Source organism: Mus caroli, unplaced genomic scaffold, assembly GCF_978045245.1.
Source record: "Mus caroli unplaced genomic scaffold, Mus_caroli_1 scaffold_15, whole genome shotgun sequence".
Lineage (NCBI taxonomy): Eukaryota > Metazoa > Chordata > Mammalia > Rodentia > Muridae > Mus > Mus caroli.
In genome coordinates this window covers 12,922,238-12,938,753 of record NW_028227270.1, presented here as the reverse complement: position 1 = coordinate 12,938,753, position 16,516 = coordinate 12,922,238, and the positions used below count along the sequence as shown (strand labels likewise).

Below are 16,516 nucleotides of genomic sequence, written 5' to 3'. Positions count from 1 at the left end.
AAATACTATAATGGTTATGTATTTTCTTCATAGTGAGTATAAATCTGTATGCAAATACTTCCCCCGCTTTTAAATTCACTGTTTCTAACCTCCATTCTACTGGCATATTAGGAATATGTACTGTCAGGCTTGCCTCTACCTTTTCCATCATTTTATACTTTAAGTCCAGTGACCAGAGAGGTAGCTAGTGTTGGGCATGAAGTGTGTGTGATTCTCTGCAGCTAAATATTTGAGATGACTGATTACCCCTCTGGTCCTAGTCCTTAATGTCCAAAGACTGCTGCTGAGACATCCTTGAGTTCCCTCTGCATGGCATGCTTATCTTGTGTGGTTTTTCCCACTGTGTGCATACCCCATGTCTGAGGCTGAGCCTTTGAGGTTTCCTGTTTCTGTGCCTTGATATGGGGGTGCAGAATGTCACTATATCCCCTCTTTTCTCACCTCTGCCCTCAGGAACTTCTCTCTCCCTAGCTGGTGGTACAGTGGGCTGAGATATTTTATAAACATTTTTCAAGATTTAGTTCTTACCCCCCCCCAACTCTTCAGGAATAAATGCCAGGCCTAGTTAGGCCTTGTATCCTTTCTATGTCTATTTAATCTTCCTTGAAGACAGCGAATAAAGAACTGAATTTTAAAGCAAATACAGAGGACGGATGAACCAAAAACAACATCTCACAGTTGTCTTTCTTACCTGTTAACTGATAGATCATAAAATAGCTGTCCATTTGAAACATTCACTAATTAAAATCCTACCAGTTAAAAATTGCATATCTTTACATACTCTATTGCATGTTATATATTAAACCCCATCATCTGAAGAAATGAGAATACATGAATACATTGTAGCCACTTCCTCTTAATCATTTTCTCTTGAACTTTGGATGTTTGAATTGGATTCAGATTATGAAACAAGCTCATCTCTTAAAAGTGTCAGACATGTTAGATTTCTTTCTTGGCTCCTATGGAAAAAGTAAACACAAAATAAAATGCCCGTTAAATCTTTAGAGGTTAAGAATGTGATTTATGCATGAAACTCAAGAAGAAGGAAGACCAAAGTGTGGATACTTTGGTCCTCCTTAGAATGGGGAACAAAATACCCATGGAAGGTGTTACAGAGACAAAGTGTGAAGCAGAGACTGAAGGAATGACCATCCAGAGATTGCCCCACCTGGGGATCCATCTCATAAACAACCACCAAAGCCAGACACTATTGTGGATGACATCAAGAGCCTGCTGACAGGAGCCTGATATAGCTAGATGTCTTCTGAGAGGCTCTGCCAGTGCCTGACAAATACAGAAGTGGATGTTCAGAGCCATCCACTGAATGGAGCACAGGGTCCCCAATGAAGGCGCTAGAGAAAGTATCCAAGGAGCTGAAGGGGTTTGCAGCTCCGTATGAGGAATAACAATATGAACTAACCAGTACCCCCAGAGCTCCTTGGGACTAAAACACCAATCAAAGAAAATGCATGGTGGGACTCATAGCTCTAGCTGCATATGTAGCAGAGGATGGCCTAGTTGGTCATTAATGGGAGGAGAGGCCATTGGTCCTATGAAGGTTCTATGCCCCAGTAGAAGGGGCTGCCAGGGCCAGGAAGTGGGAGTGGGTGGATTGGTGATCAGGGGGAGGGGGGAGAGAAGATGGGGTTTTCGGAGGGGAAACTAGGAAAGGGGATAACATTTGAAATGCAAATAAAGAAAATTTCTAATAAATAAAAAGAATGTTTTTTTATGTACTTTATACTAAGAAGATTTCCAAGTTGTATAAACTTGCAGATTGTAGTGAGTGATGACTGTCTGGGGTGACAGCACAGCAGCTGGCAAGTTGAAGAACACAAAGGTGAGAAAGGCTGCGTGCACTGACCTGCATCTCCTCTCAAGTCTAACTTTCTCATTGATATATTTGATTAAAAAAAAAAACCCACTCAAAGTGCCATGCACTTTCTCAGATCTTGCAGACATGTGGAACAATCCTGAGTTCTGTCAGCCAATTCCGGTTTTAGCACGGTGACTCCTAGTCCAGGTCAAGAAAGTTTCCAGTGCTAAAGCAGAAGAAGATAAGGTAGGCTTATTATGAACATAACTATTTTCCACTTCAAAAAGGGAGATAGTTCAGGTTATTTTGAGAACTGTGAAGCAGGAGAAGATCGGCATTTCATACTACTAAAATAGAACCCTCCTGGCCCCACATCTTCCTTATTCCTTGGCCCTAATTCTTTACAGAAGAAGAAGAAGAAGAAGAAGAAGAAGAAGAAGAAGAAGAAGAAGAAGAAGAAGAAGAAGAAGAAGAAGAAGAAGAAGAAGAAGAAAGAAGAAAAACCAAGCCACATTTCATCCTCTTTCTTTCTTTCTTTCTTTCTTTCTTTCTTTCTTTCTTTCTTTCTTTCTTTCTTTCTTTCTTTTTTTTTTATGGAACCATCTTAGAGTAGTACTTGTCTTTAAACGTGGTTATGGTGAACAGTGAAAATAGCTTGTTTTCTGAAATAAGAATCCTTGCAGAAACTCTGTAACTTTTCTCTTTTTTTTTTCTCTCTTCATTCCCCATCTTTACTTGCTGAGGATGGCCAGAAGGTTTTATGTAGAGAGATGTGTTGTGCCTTCCCTTTCATTGCATAGATCTCTGTTTTTGGAACAATTGGTCTGGAAGAAAGATGAAGTGGAGGAGAGATGTTGGACAGAGGAGGTGAGTCCTGCACCCCTGGAGAGTAGTGCCTGTGGATTGGATATGTGTCAATGCCTTGGAGGTGGGGTAGAGGCTCTAGAAGAGTCAGCTACTCTTTGAGTGACAACCATCCACTATGTGACAAAGCACCTAGGTTGGACAATATAATTCTACGTTCTGAGACCATGATAGACCAATGACCAGACTAGATATATGACCTCAAATATATTCTCTGATCCCCTGTGCTCTTGCATTTACTGGTGGATGACTGATATGGTAGCCTGGAAATGACTGGGATTGTATTTTTTGTAACCATAATGGAAAATTGTTCTTTTTTTAAATTTTTTTTTTTAGAACAGAATTCCAAATTCCATGTACTTACAGATCGTGGAAAGGACCCACACTTGTATGTGCCACAAAAGATAGGCAAAAGGATGCTGCCTTCTCGACCTACTCTATACTGAACATGAAATGGTGTGATCAGGCCAAGTTTAGGCAGTTTTGCTTACCACCTGAAACTCGAAAAGAAAGTATTGTAAAAGGAAGTTAAGAAAACTCAATCACAATAACACAAGAAATGTTTGCTGATCCACTATTTTCTGTTAATTACTGTGAATTTGGGTAAGGTGTAGTAGGGTTAAAAGTTGTCTCTGCCCTTGAGGAAGCAAGAGCAGCTGAAAGAGCTTATAAATCAAATTAATAAAGCATTAATGATGCCAATAAAAGTTCTGATGGGTGTGGCCAGGGATAGCCTTGGGAGGCCCATCTCCAGCATTGTGAAAGAATTAACTTTCAACCTTACCTCATGGGACAAAAATGACAGGCTTATGTCCAAACCATAGGGAAGAAATAGGCATATTATTGCTTCTTTGAAATGTGAGCCTCTCCATTATTAGACATGTTTATGTTTCCTTGAAGCTGTTTTGTAGGCAATAAATCTGGAAATTGTTCATTACAATAATCTGAAGATTTAGGCACAGATAATCTTTATATTCTGAAGCTCACCCTTTGTTTCTTTTCTGTTAGAAAAGGGCTTGTAGTGCATCACTTTGGGAAAAGTGACAGAAGAAGGTCTTGAGGACTCCCTTGAAGAAAACAAAGAGTAAGCTCATCTTAGTTGAGAACAGAAATGTGCTCAGGGCTAAGAAATCAATAAGTATCCATCACTCTTTCCAAGGCAATAACTCTGATTATTTTAAATGAAAAAAAGAACTGTACTTCAAACCACTACGTTTAAACTCTCCCCCATTATTAGGTTAAAGAAAAATTAGAACACAGTCTCATTCTATACCTCATGCTGACCTCAAAACTTTGACACTTTTGCCTCACTCTACCTTACTGAGATTATAGGCATACCACCACACCTGGTTAAGAAACTCCATACAGTGTTTAAGATCATCAGAAGATGTCTTTACCATAGTAGAACAGGGAGCACAGCCGAGGGGTCTCCATGCACTGTTTGCTCTGGCAGAAGATAAAATTCCAGAAATCAAGTAACATGTAAGATACTAAGGTACCATGGTGCCTGATGTAGCACCAATGATTCTCTGTGTACTTGAAGGTCCTGGGCAATCCCTTACCTTTGTAGGGTTGCTTTTCATCATCTGCACTCAAGAGTATTGGATAAAGGACCTATAAAACTCAAAAGCAGGCACATAGTAATGTAAAGTCAGGTAGTCAATGTCCTAGTGACCATCCAAGATGAGAACAAAGTCAGCAAGAGAAAATAGGGTCATTTGAAGGATTGACTTTTAACTAGAAGGTGAAGAATCTCACTTAAAATCTGTGCATCCTAGTCATGTGTAAATGTTAGAGTACCAAGGTGTGCAGAGAGGAGGATGCTTCAAGAGACCAGCTAAAGGGTGTGTGTGTGGGTGGGGGGGGTGTTTTTGTGATATCTGAACCATCCAAAGAGCCTGAGAGGCATTGGCATGCTGTTCTATGCATGACTGTGTTTCCTCTAGTTATTCAACAGTTACAAATTGGTCCATATTTTCCAAGACCGACAAGAGAAACAAGTGAAAGTGCCACACAGAATGTTTTATAGCAACACATCTTCAGATCTAATTACTATTTTTAGAAACCAGGAAAAGAGAACTTGCCAGCAGTAATTGTTGAAGATAACGCATATTTTCTCGGGAGGAGAGTGTTATTATGTCACCCCTCCCCAATTTCACTATAAAGATAATGGAAAATGCAAGTTTTCTTGAAATAGAAGAGGGGGAGTGGAGTTTTGGAACCACATGATCACACACAAGCAAATTCTGATTTTCTATGCTAGTTGAGTCCCTACCAAAGCAAGAGGAGGATCAAGAATGAATGAGGGCTTAAACATAAGCTGAATGGAAGACTCATCGTGTCAAAGGAAGTGCATGGCTGAAACCATAAATCAAGAACCCCTGACTTGGGAACTCATAGGTCCCAGGAAGTAACCTATTACTGTTATTTTGCTTTCCTAAACTGATGTAGTATTCACCTGCCCTCTGAATCCAAATCCCCATACCACAGATTAGTGAGGCTCCCAGTCCTCATCAGAGAAGCTTCATCATGGAATGAATGGCAGTTAATGTAGTGACTCACATACATACCAAAGTGCAGAAAATACAAGTCTGAGAAGAGCTCACTCATAAATGGGACTTCTGTATCATGTCCTGTGGGTACATTGTATGAAGGTATGTCTATACATTTAATTGTTAATTCTGAACCGGCAGAGAACTAAATTCTGGTAGGAGTCTAGTATTGCTATTACTGTGGCCCATCACTGGTCTCATGTTTTGTTAATATTTGATTATTCGTTGTTATCTGCCTAAGTCAATCTAGAATTGGCTTAATCTGGTTGGCTATAATAAAGATCTGATGGTCAATAGCTGGGCAGCAAGTTGAGGGAGAATCTTCTAGAAGAGAGAGGAATTCTGAGAGAAGAAATTAGAGGCTCAGAAGCCTCTACCCCTAGCTGAGAAACTAATAATAGCTGATGGTTTCTTGAGGGAGTGAGAGTCAGTTTCTTTAATGGTCCATGGTAGGTCAACCATGTGAATGGCCTTGCAACTGTACCTATATGGTAAGCACTAACTAGAACTTGTAAATTACTAAAAATTTGAAGATGAATTTGGGAGGAGGCTTGGAAGATGGACTCTGGTAGAGTTAGTAGAGATAGTGGGGGGGTTGAATATGATCAAAATTAGTAAATACATAAATAAAAATATGGAGTTTGTTATAAATCCTTAAAGTATGAGTTAACAAGAGTAAGAAAAATGTAAACTGAAAAGGCAAAAATTTCAAGAATGCAGTCATCTGTCTCTACAGCAGGACTGACTCCTGGTCTGGGCACCATGAAGGATGCTTTAGCCTTAGTGTGAATGTGTTTGTGTGTGTGTGTGTGTGTGCGTGCGTGTGCATGTTTATGTGTGTGTGTGTGTGTGTGTGTGTGTCAGGGAGTTATAGTGAATTCAAAAGGAAAAGGCAGAGGAGTTTGGAAGAACAGATGACTTCATGAAGGTTTGTTGACCATTTGTCATTAACCAACTGAATTTCAAAGTAGACTCTGCCAAGGAAGAGCTTTGTTGGTGAACTTGGTGAAATTGTTTTCTAGACTGTACAAGATGAACTTCCCTTCTCTGAAATGCTTCTGACCACAAATGTTTGCACTTTCACAAGTCACAATATCTGCACACATGGAACCTAAACTTAAATATGAAACCTGTGTGTTCCATGTCTACCTTTTTCATACTCCCTGAGGCTAATCTTACATGATATTTTTTGCTATGCTTGTATTTGAACTCTGACCACAATCATAAATGGTATCTGATGTGGAGTTTCCTACATGTGACATCATGTTAATGCTAAGACAAGTTTTTATTTTGAAGCATTTTAGATTCTGATGTCTCGATTAGGAATTTTAAACCCATAAAGAGTGAAGGGTCATTCAAAAAAAGCCTTCCTAAATTTATGTTTCAAAGGAGGTTGACTTTTTCATTGGTTGATTTTACCATTTTTCAAAATCTTCAGTTTTAAAATAACACATATAATTATGCTTGTTTCTTGAGCTTGGTGTGATATTTCAATACTTGAAAGAGTGTAATATTATCCAGTCACATCTATTTCCCCTTCTTGGCCATCTCCTTGTGTATTTCTCATTTGTAATATATTACATCATAGAGTACAATGTAGTGCAGTCTATGACAGTTCCTTCTTCCACCACTTTGTGCTCTGTGTGTATTAGAAGATTTTACAAGAGTCATTTGTTTAGATTGGTACAGAACAGGATCCCACAGAGAGAATGTGTTCCTCCTATAGCCCAGTTTTCCTTGACTTCCTACCCTTAGCTCCCTGAGAATCCATGGAAGTCCTGCTAACCAGTCTGGCTGCTTCCCTGCTGTGTGCTGAACCTTGTGCCTTGGGAAAAAATTGCTTCCCAGGATGAGGGCGGAAAAGATGAAATCATTGCTTTGCCTGTGTGTTTGAGTTTCTAGAGAAGACTTTCACAGTAAGGAAGAGTGTATTTTTAGAATTATCATGTTCTGTTTTGACATTGCAAATGTTCATTTTAAACTAACTGTATTTAGTGGAGGTTTGATGACCCACATAGGGAAACCAGTTTTAAATGATCACCTTTCATCCTTGGCTCATCAAAATACCTCCAACATTGACTATGGTAATTGTAGCTACACCTGGCAAGGGCAGTTGACTGGAGAAATTTCATGTCTCTAGCATAGCCTGAGCATGGCATGCTGATGAAGCACAGGTCCTCTCACAAGGACCTGGATCTTGCAACATGTCCTCTGTGGGCAGGGAGTGGGATGGAGTGGTGTGACTGCTCTAATGTCTGTATGGTGTACACACAGAAATCATGATCGTATTTCCTGAAACGACACTAAGGAAAGGGGATCTCGTTGTATCCTTTGCAGGTGTGTAGGACAATGGGGGTGTAGAGTCTGATGAAATCGTTTAAGAGTTTTTGGTAATGCTGTTACTTTCCTCCTTTATGCTTTCACTTCTGGTGTCCCAAAGCCAAGATTAGGGGCAGTCAAGTAGAGCCAATTAGAGTGCTGGTACTGGAGTCCAGGTTGATGAAGATATGGCTTAGTCTGCTAGTGGGAGACTGGGAAATTACTATGTGTCACTAAAAATGCTCTCAGATAGAAATTATAATGTCATCCACATTCATGTGCCTAGTCAGCAAAGGCTTATTGATTGATTGAAGGATAACCATAGAGCCTAGCAGGACTCTAGTAGGGGAAAGTGGTACTTCTACAGTTTTACATGCCTATGAATCCTCTGGGACTTTTGCTGAAATGCAGATTTCCATTCTGGGTCTAGAGTTGGGAGGGGCTTGAGACTGTAGGTCTAACAAGCTATCCTGTGATGCTGGACCACACTGTGGGTACTGATGGATACCAATGGGCAAGGATGGAGTGGAGCAGAGTTTCTCAAAGAAATGAACATGTGCTTACAGAGTCTGCATGCCAATTGCTGACTCCCAACTAACCAGGCAAAAGCAATCTACCTGTTTCATGGTTGATTTTCAGATATGTAGATTCCTCTGACAAGACATTTCCCTCCTATAACCCTGCTCTTAGTTGTCTACTTTAAAGCTCACTTTTGTAAATAATGGAATTTGCATTTAAGAAAGCAGACTGAAGAGACTGAAAATATGTCTTCTTCCTTCTCTCACAAATCTTGCCAGAATAAATGAGGGAGATGGAAAGAAAAAGATGGATATAACCTTTGGGGGAAAAAAAAAACCAAACTAAGTCTCAAGTGATAATGTCTGGAGAGGGCTGACATTGCAATAAAGATCAAATATAGGTTCAGAAAGACCAAGAGAAGATGCATTTGTGTGGAGACATCTCAGACATAGGTGGCTAAGAACTATATCCTTAAGCATCAAATGCTGAGAGCAAACCAACTACTTCTTTGGAAACCGAGGAAAAGCATTGGCTTACTGCAATGTCCCTGGGCTTCATTTGACTTCACAAAAAGTGGAGGAAACGAAATTGCAAACATGAAGGAATGCATTCTGGGGAGATGGTATGAAGGATGGTGTATCCACCTCTAGCAGCCTGTGTCTGTTGGCTAGAAAGTAAAACCACATGGTGAATGCTAATTCTGTCCTGTGGTTTTCTCCTAGAGCCAGAGAGAAGTGATGGCCTGGAAGATGAGCCATCTCTGAGGGCCAGGAAGAACACATTAAACCTAAATATGATTAATGAAGAAGAAGCAGGCACAGATTCTATATAAGATACCTTGACACCAAAGAACAAGAGGTATGGAGGAAAGGAATTCTCTTGAATGAGATTCTCACCACTTTTTAAAAAAACTACCACCAAGAAGTTAAAAAAATTAATGTCCATGTAGTATTAGAAATGAACAGTGAAGAAGGTCAAATTATAAACTCTGGGAAGACAACAGGAATACACACAGGGCAACAAAACAGAAAGTCATTAAATAGCAGAACTGGGGAGGCTAAGGCTTGTCTCTAGAGAATCATGTAAGGAAGACATTTGCTACACTTAGTTCTTGTAGTATTCCTTTTGTTGTGGTGGTGGTAAAAACATGTAACCTAAATTTTTCATCATAATATTTGAAGTATATAATTTGGTGACATTAATTGTACGTGCACTATTGGGCAGTTGTTACCATGCAGAAGAGACTAAAAAGCTCTCTATCTCTCTATCCTTGAGCTTGGGAACCTCTGATCTACTCTATCTCAATGAATTTGTCAAAGCAGGTGTTTCACATAAGTGCACTAATATTTGTCCTTGTTTTATTTTATTTAGTGTTATGTTTTCAAAACTGTTCCATGGCATAGATTAAATCAGTTTTTTAGTTATTCTAACATCTGAGTAATATTCCATTGTATGTTTTCTAAATATGCAACACTGTGTGTGTTTGTATGTTTGAGTGTGTTTGTGTGTTTGTATGTGTATGTATGTGTTTTTGTCTATATATGTTTGTGTGTGTGTGTTTAAATATGTGTTTATGTGTGTGTATGTATATTTGTGTGTATATATGTGTGAGTGTGTGTTTGTGTGTGTGCATATATGTACACACATATGTGTTGTGCTGAGGAATGAACTTATGGCCTTTTCCAAAAACTCTGCCATGGAGCATACACTCAGTCCTGCCTGAGCCACATGTTACTCAGATATTTTGTTTTTGTAGACACCTGGATTGCACCCACTTGTTGGTACTATGAATAATCGTGAAACACATTAGTTTTTAAAATGAGCAAAACAGAAGTAGATGATGCAAAATAATGAAGAAATAGACACAGATGAAGGAATTTAAAGGTGATTATGGGAGAGTAATTTGTTCAATAATATATAGATAAATGTAGAAATATGGATAAGATACATAGTTCTTAGGGCTGGCCACAGATCTTCAAAATAAAATATTAATTGAAAGAAAGAGGAGAGAGAGAGAGTGAGAGACAGAAAGAGAAAGGGAGAGAGGATAGAGAGAGGGGGAAGAGGGAGGAAGGAAGGAAGGGATGGAAAGAGAGAGAGGGAGAGAGAGGGAGAGAGAGAGAAAGAGAGAGAGAGAGAGAGAGAGAGAGAGAGAGAGAGAGAGAGAGAGAGAGAGAGAGAGAGAGAGAGAGAGAGAGAGAGAGGAAGAGAGGCAGTTTTAGTTTCTCCATGATACCGGGCATAGATATTTGTGCAGGGAGCTCTTTAAAACTTTAATGAATCAAACATTTTAAACACTGCAGTGATTTTTTAAAAAACTTATAAGAAAGGAAAATCTTTTGACTTCTTTATGTGAAATTGAAATTATATTGCTGATAGAGTCTACCGAAGAGCAAATAACGCCAATAAGAAGGAAATAAAGAAAAACCACAGATCAATGTTTCCTGATTTTATCAATGCAATGATCTTCCACAAAATGTCAGCTGGCACTTAGATTTCAGAGCAAAGCAAAAGAACACTTTCTTGTGTCATTTGTGAATTTTGTGCCATTCATGGTAATGTCTCTTCAGCAGGACCAAGTCACGGGAGATTAATTTCAAAGGAAAGAATGCTTACTATTAGGAAATGTATTGAAATAGTTTATGGTACTAGCATCTAAAGAGTAAAGCCACATGGACAAACCATGGTTGCAGAAAAAAATGGTTATTGGAAACATACAGTCCATTATTGATTAAGGAAAAAGATAAAAGAACAGACCACAAACCAGAACTGAATCTATAATTTCATAATTAAAAAAATATTTTGTCTTAAGCCAAAAGAAGCTCCCACTGATGGGACAAATAACGGAAGCGTTCACAGCTAATGAGGAAAAACACACGCTTACATTGTTTAGCACTGATTTAAGATTCTGGCCAATTTTCTTGTGGATAAGAGAACAAATAGTGGTTAAAAAATAGACACGAATGGAAATAAATAAATAAATAAATAATATCACTGTGCTTAGAAGATTCCAGAGAATTCGTTCACTGCTAGAGCTATGGCAAGAGAACAGAGCAGGGTGCCAAGATGCAAAAAATAAAAAATTAATACATGGAGACCCTCCCAGTCCATGGTATGACACAATAAAGATTCAGGAAGCTGGTGCTGATGTTCACATGGGAGAATAAAAATAGCCAGGAAGAAGTTTTATTCACAGCATCAGTGAGAAATGTTACAGGGTTAAATTGTTACCTGATGCTGGTGCAGTGAGCTATTTCAAATCAAAGAAGACACCATTCACTGTATTTGGAATCTGCATCAGATGGGTTGTCACATACAAATTTTACATGAACAACCGGCGCATCTACTGTTATGCATGGGGCAGGCAGGCAGCTTGAGAAGTTCTCAGGGGACCAATCTTGGCGAGCCTGGAAGATGAGCAGGCAGTGCTTTCGTCATTGTAGTCTCTTGTCTAACTGGCAGACTTTGTAACACTCATGGTGTTGTCTCTTTAAAAAAGCAGTTTGCCATTTTTAATTTTATGAATCCAGCTTAAGATATAGACAAGGTTAAAAAAAAAAACCAGAACCAAAACCCAAAGATACCAATGGTGAGTGTGGAATGGTTTACTTGAATTACAGCAGGAACCCCCCACCCCTCCTCTCATGCTTAGCTGCATGCTTAGAAGCTCCCCAGGGATGAAATACCTTAGGAAGACAAGGAATTCTTAGGCATCAGCTTTTCACCCATTCCCAAGGTTTGACCCTGTGTGTGGCACTTTCTCTCTTCAGTAGAGGGGGCAGGAGCGGTTGGAGCTGGAAGCTTTAACCATTTCAGTTCCACTAGGCTGGAGCTGATGCTTTCCTGATGAAATCTAAGAGGTTGCCAACCAACATGCTGTTTGAGTGAATGCTTGAAGATACAGCTGCATGGAAATTCCCTTAGAAAAGGTATAGAAAAAGAAATATAGCCAACATCAGAAACTATCTGGGGCCTGCAGATCAGTACATATGACTTGTTAGAATGGCTACCACATAAAACAGGTAAGTGGTAGCAAATGTGGGCAAGGATACAGAGGAAAGTGAATCCTTGTATGCTATTGATGGGCTGGCTGATTGTTCATAAAGAAATGACCATTCGAACTACATGAGCCAGCAACCTCTCTATCAAGTCATACATCCAAAGGGAATGCAATCAATCAGTCACTGCCCATGAGACTGATGCCTTCATGGCCACCACAGCATCACTCATCATAGGCAATAATCAAAGAAACTCAAAATCTGAATATAGAGAAACAGTAGGAAAATGGGGAAAATGGAAAGACAAGGGACTGAAGGGTACAACTTTGAGTTTTGTGGAGGAAGAAAATGTAGCCAGTGTGCAGCATAAAGACTAGAGTTAATAGCCTTACTTTATATCAGAAATTTGCCAAGAGAGATTTTATGTATTTTTACCAACACACACACATACACAGACACACACAGACACACAGACACACACACACACAGGCACACTGTTGTGAGATGGAGGGGTTGTAGCAATTTACTTAGTTGTAGCAATCATTTTACTATGTATATATGAGTCAAAAAACCATGTATACAATCTTGTATACATACAATAAAAAAGAAAATAAATGGCAAATCCCTATTCCTTTTTGGAGATAGATTCTCTCTCCATCCCCCTTATATGTGGAAACCCTGAAGTTGCCTGGCCTACTCCCAGTCTGTTTCCCAGGTTCTTAGGATCCTTTCTTCAGTGAGAACAGCTTGGTTTATTGGTTAGCATGGGCAATATCACAAGTGTTTAACTTCTGTTTCAGAAGGCAAACAGGGATGTGTTTACATTGCCCTTTACGAGTTTTCCCACTGGCAAAGCCTTTGGCACAGAACAGGAGAAATGCTAAACAGAATAAATTCCAGCCCCGAAGTTCCTTTTCGGAAGATGCCTTTTGGGAAAAATGCTATGAAGTCTGATGACCTTGGAAACCACAGTCGTCATCGAGCAAAGTCCTCCAGGAGCCTAGGTCGGTAGTGGGTCCCAAAGTCCCTATTTATGCTTGGAAGAGGGGTGCAGTAGGTAAGATTCTATCTTACAAAATGCGCTGTCACAATCCCTGAATCATTTACATTCATATGTTACCCCCTTTTGCGGTTTCCCCTTCACAAACCCCCTATCCCACCCCCCTCCCCCTGCTCTATGAGGGTACTCCTCCACTTTGTTTTAATCACTAAGCCAAAACGACTAGGCCTCACTTCTAAAATGGGTGGTCTTGATTATAAATAAAAATTTGCTAAGGTAAAAAATATTACAGCTGGATTTTGCTTTTAAACATGTGTATATATATATATATGTTTATGTGTGTGTGTGTGTATGTGTGTATACAACACACACACACACACACACACACACACACACACACACACACAGGATATTTAACCTCTAGTAGCAAGAGGTGCAGAGATAAGAAACCCGACAGAGTTAATTTATCAGGCACTATATATAACAACAGGAAAGCCTCAGTTCCAAAAGGATTTTACTTAGGCATCTTTCTTGTTGAAATCTTAAAAGCTGCCCACGTCATTTGATTCCCCACAGCAGGTTATTTCAAGCTCAAGCTGCCGCGTCTCTCCCCTCCCCTGGATCTTCTCTCCATCAGTGCGGTTTGAGCTCCTCTCTTTGCCAACTTAGATGTATTTAAGAGAAAGTCACTTGAGTCTTATGCTGTCCCTTGGTAAAATAGGGACGTGGAGTAAGAAGGGACCAGTCCACTTGGAGTCCAGAGTAACAGGGCTCACAGATTCTGAAGTTAATCAGCAGCTAAACATGACATTGAGAGTAACCTGAGCCAGGCTGTTCTCCCCACCCCTGAGGGACAAGGAGCTGTGGTGAGCAAGCACATTCAGTGCTCACATTGTTACCACATGATCAGGGGAAGAAATATGTATCTTTCAGGAGCTAAATAAAATTCTTTTCAGAGTTCCCATTGCATCCAACATTTTTTTCTTCTTCTTCTGCACAGGACTAAATTTATTTCACAATTCCAAATAGCATTAGAAGAAGGCACAGGATTCTTGTGACTGTGCAAATGCCGCAGCTTTTCCTTCAGAGTGAGTTAAGCATCTCTAACACACTCTCCAGTTCATCATATGACGGCGAGCATGTGGCCCTCCTCGGCCAGGAAGCCATTTAGAACAAACTTACTTATCTGCTTTGGCCAGGCTGGGCTTACTTCCATCTGTAGCAACTCCTTTCTCTGAAATCCTCTTCTGACATCTGACTGAGGAGCTGGGGGCCTCCTTACCTCCCTGACTGGATGAATTCTTTGATTTGGACTGGACAGCTTCAAACAGCATGGGATCTACTTTCTCCATAAGGTATGGGGCAAAATTCTGTTGATAGGAGCAGGGTGGTAATGGTAGCAGTGAGTGGAACACTAGCAGCAAAAAGAAAAACGATGCTTTCTGATGATACTACTAGCTAGCATTTGTTTTAAGTCTCTCTTATTTTTTTTTAAGGATTTAATTTCATTATGTCTTTGTAACTCTTGGTAACAACCCTCGGGAATGGGTGTTAGAATTCGTCACGCAGGTTTCCAGCAAGGGAAACTGAGGCTTGGAGAGGGTCCTAAAACTTGTTCAAAATGGTAGTTTACAAGAGCCAGGATTTAAATCTAGGCTGTTGGTCTTCCATAAGCCACATGTCTACCCACTGGTGGTGAAGAGTTTACTTGTGTGCACTGCAGTGTTGCTGCTATCTGTATCTGCCCCTCCTTCCTCATGGAAAAAGCAGGCTGTGTTTTCGCCTGTCCTCTTATAGCACGTGTGAACTATAAGGCAGGCTGAATAAAGGTAGCAATGTGCAAACCCCAAGGAAGAACAAATCCTTCCAAATAACTGCTAACCAGGATGATAATACAATTGGTAACTGATATGGTTATCTTAATTAGAATGCAGTCTGGTTCTTCACAGCCCAGTCAGACAGTTCGTTTGACAGGCGAGTGCAGCGATAGTTATGGTCTTTCATTATGACTATTGTTGTTGTTGTTGCTATTTATACAGCACGTGTGCACACACATACACTTGTGCCTGAGACTGCCAGTGCACATACACCTCAGCATGAGTGTGAAAGTCGGGGACAACCTTAGGTGTTGGTCCTTCCCCTTCCCCTTGTTGGAGACAGGGGACAGGTGTCTTGGTTGTTTATCTACAACATGAGTTTCCAGGAATTTTCTGAGAGAGTGATTGTCTCTAGCTGTCACTTCCTCATAGGAGCACTGAGAAGATCACAGACCCTTGCACTGCTTTTTCTTGAGTTTGGGGAATCCAAACTCAGGTCTTTGAAGATCATGTGGCAAAAACTTTTACCCACTAAGCCATCTCCCCAGTTCCAGGTCTAAAGTTTAGAGGTTTTGCTTAAGTTTTCCTCTTTGTCACGTCCTATTACATTTCTAAGTACTTCAGCTGACAAGTAGAAATTCTAAACAAGACAGAGCTAGATCACCCTTTTAGACGTTCTATTAGGAGGTGATAAAGACCTTGGCGTGATTCTCAGAAAGGTAGCCAACCTCCCAGAGGTGCCATATTTTGATATATGACTTGGTTTTCGTTTGTCTCGTGCCGAAGAAGGAAGTGGTTAGGTCTCCATAACGAGGAGTTTATTTTCCATAATGGGTGGTTTCTGTCTTACTGCTTAATTCTGGGTTTTATGATAGAAGGTGGTTATCAGGTAAACCTACTGTCAGGCATGCATTCAAGCTCTGGGGTCAGTGTCCTATGCTACCATCACCAACACTTGATTTTTAGTTGTTTACTATTTCTAAAAAGGCTTATTTTATTTTACTTTACTTTATGTTTATGCATATATTCTTGAGTTAGGCAAGCCTATCAGTGCATGCCAGGGCCAGGAGAGGCCTCCTGCAACCAGAGGCTCAGACAGTTGTGAGCTGATGTGGTGCTCAGAACCAAATCCCAGTTCTCTGCAAGAGCAGCCAGTGCTCTTCACCACTGATCCATCCCTCCATCCCGCAGTAACACTTTTAATTCGGTCACGTGATCAATAAGTATGCTATGGCCAAGGCACTGTTGTTGCATGTATTTGATTTCTTCTCTTTTCCTCGGTCCAGGAGGAAGCATGGTGGAGGTGTTTCATCCCTTCCCTGTCCCTCTTCTCTCATTGAGATCACATGGACAATTTCTTCTTCTAGTTCTACTTGGTGCCTGCGTGGTGTTGGGACGATGACATTCTCTGCCTCTTACAGTGAATGTGTCAAGGGGGTAGGGGATGGGGAGCTCAGGGTGCATGTGGAAAGTTACAGGTGAAATTTTCTTGTCTCTTGCTACAGACACCTGCTCACCACTCATTCCCTGCCTGTGCCCTGACTTAAGTAATGCTAAGAAAGCTTACCCTGGATGCTCAGGAGCCTGATATAGCTGCCTCCTGAGAGGCTCTGCCAGTGCCTGATAAATAC

At 40.4% G+C, this 16,516-nt stretch overlaps 1 protein-coding gene across 1 annotated transcript in view; it reads left to right on the top strand.

Moving 5' to 3' along the window:
- The first annotated feature begins 14,037 nt into the window (after positions 1 to 14,037).
- Positions 14,038 to 16,516, top strand: part of Pde4d (phosphodiesterase 4D) — a 1,452,168-nt gene continuing 1,449,689 nt past the window's right edge. The window contains exon 1 of the mRNA XM_021180268.3: positions 14,038 to 14,423. The gene's annotated coding sequence lies outside the window, so the exon portion shown is untranslated. The remainder of the gene's footprint in view (positions 14,424 to 16,516) is intronic.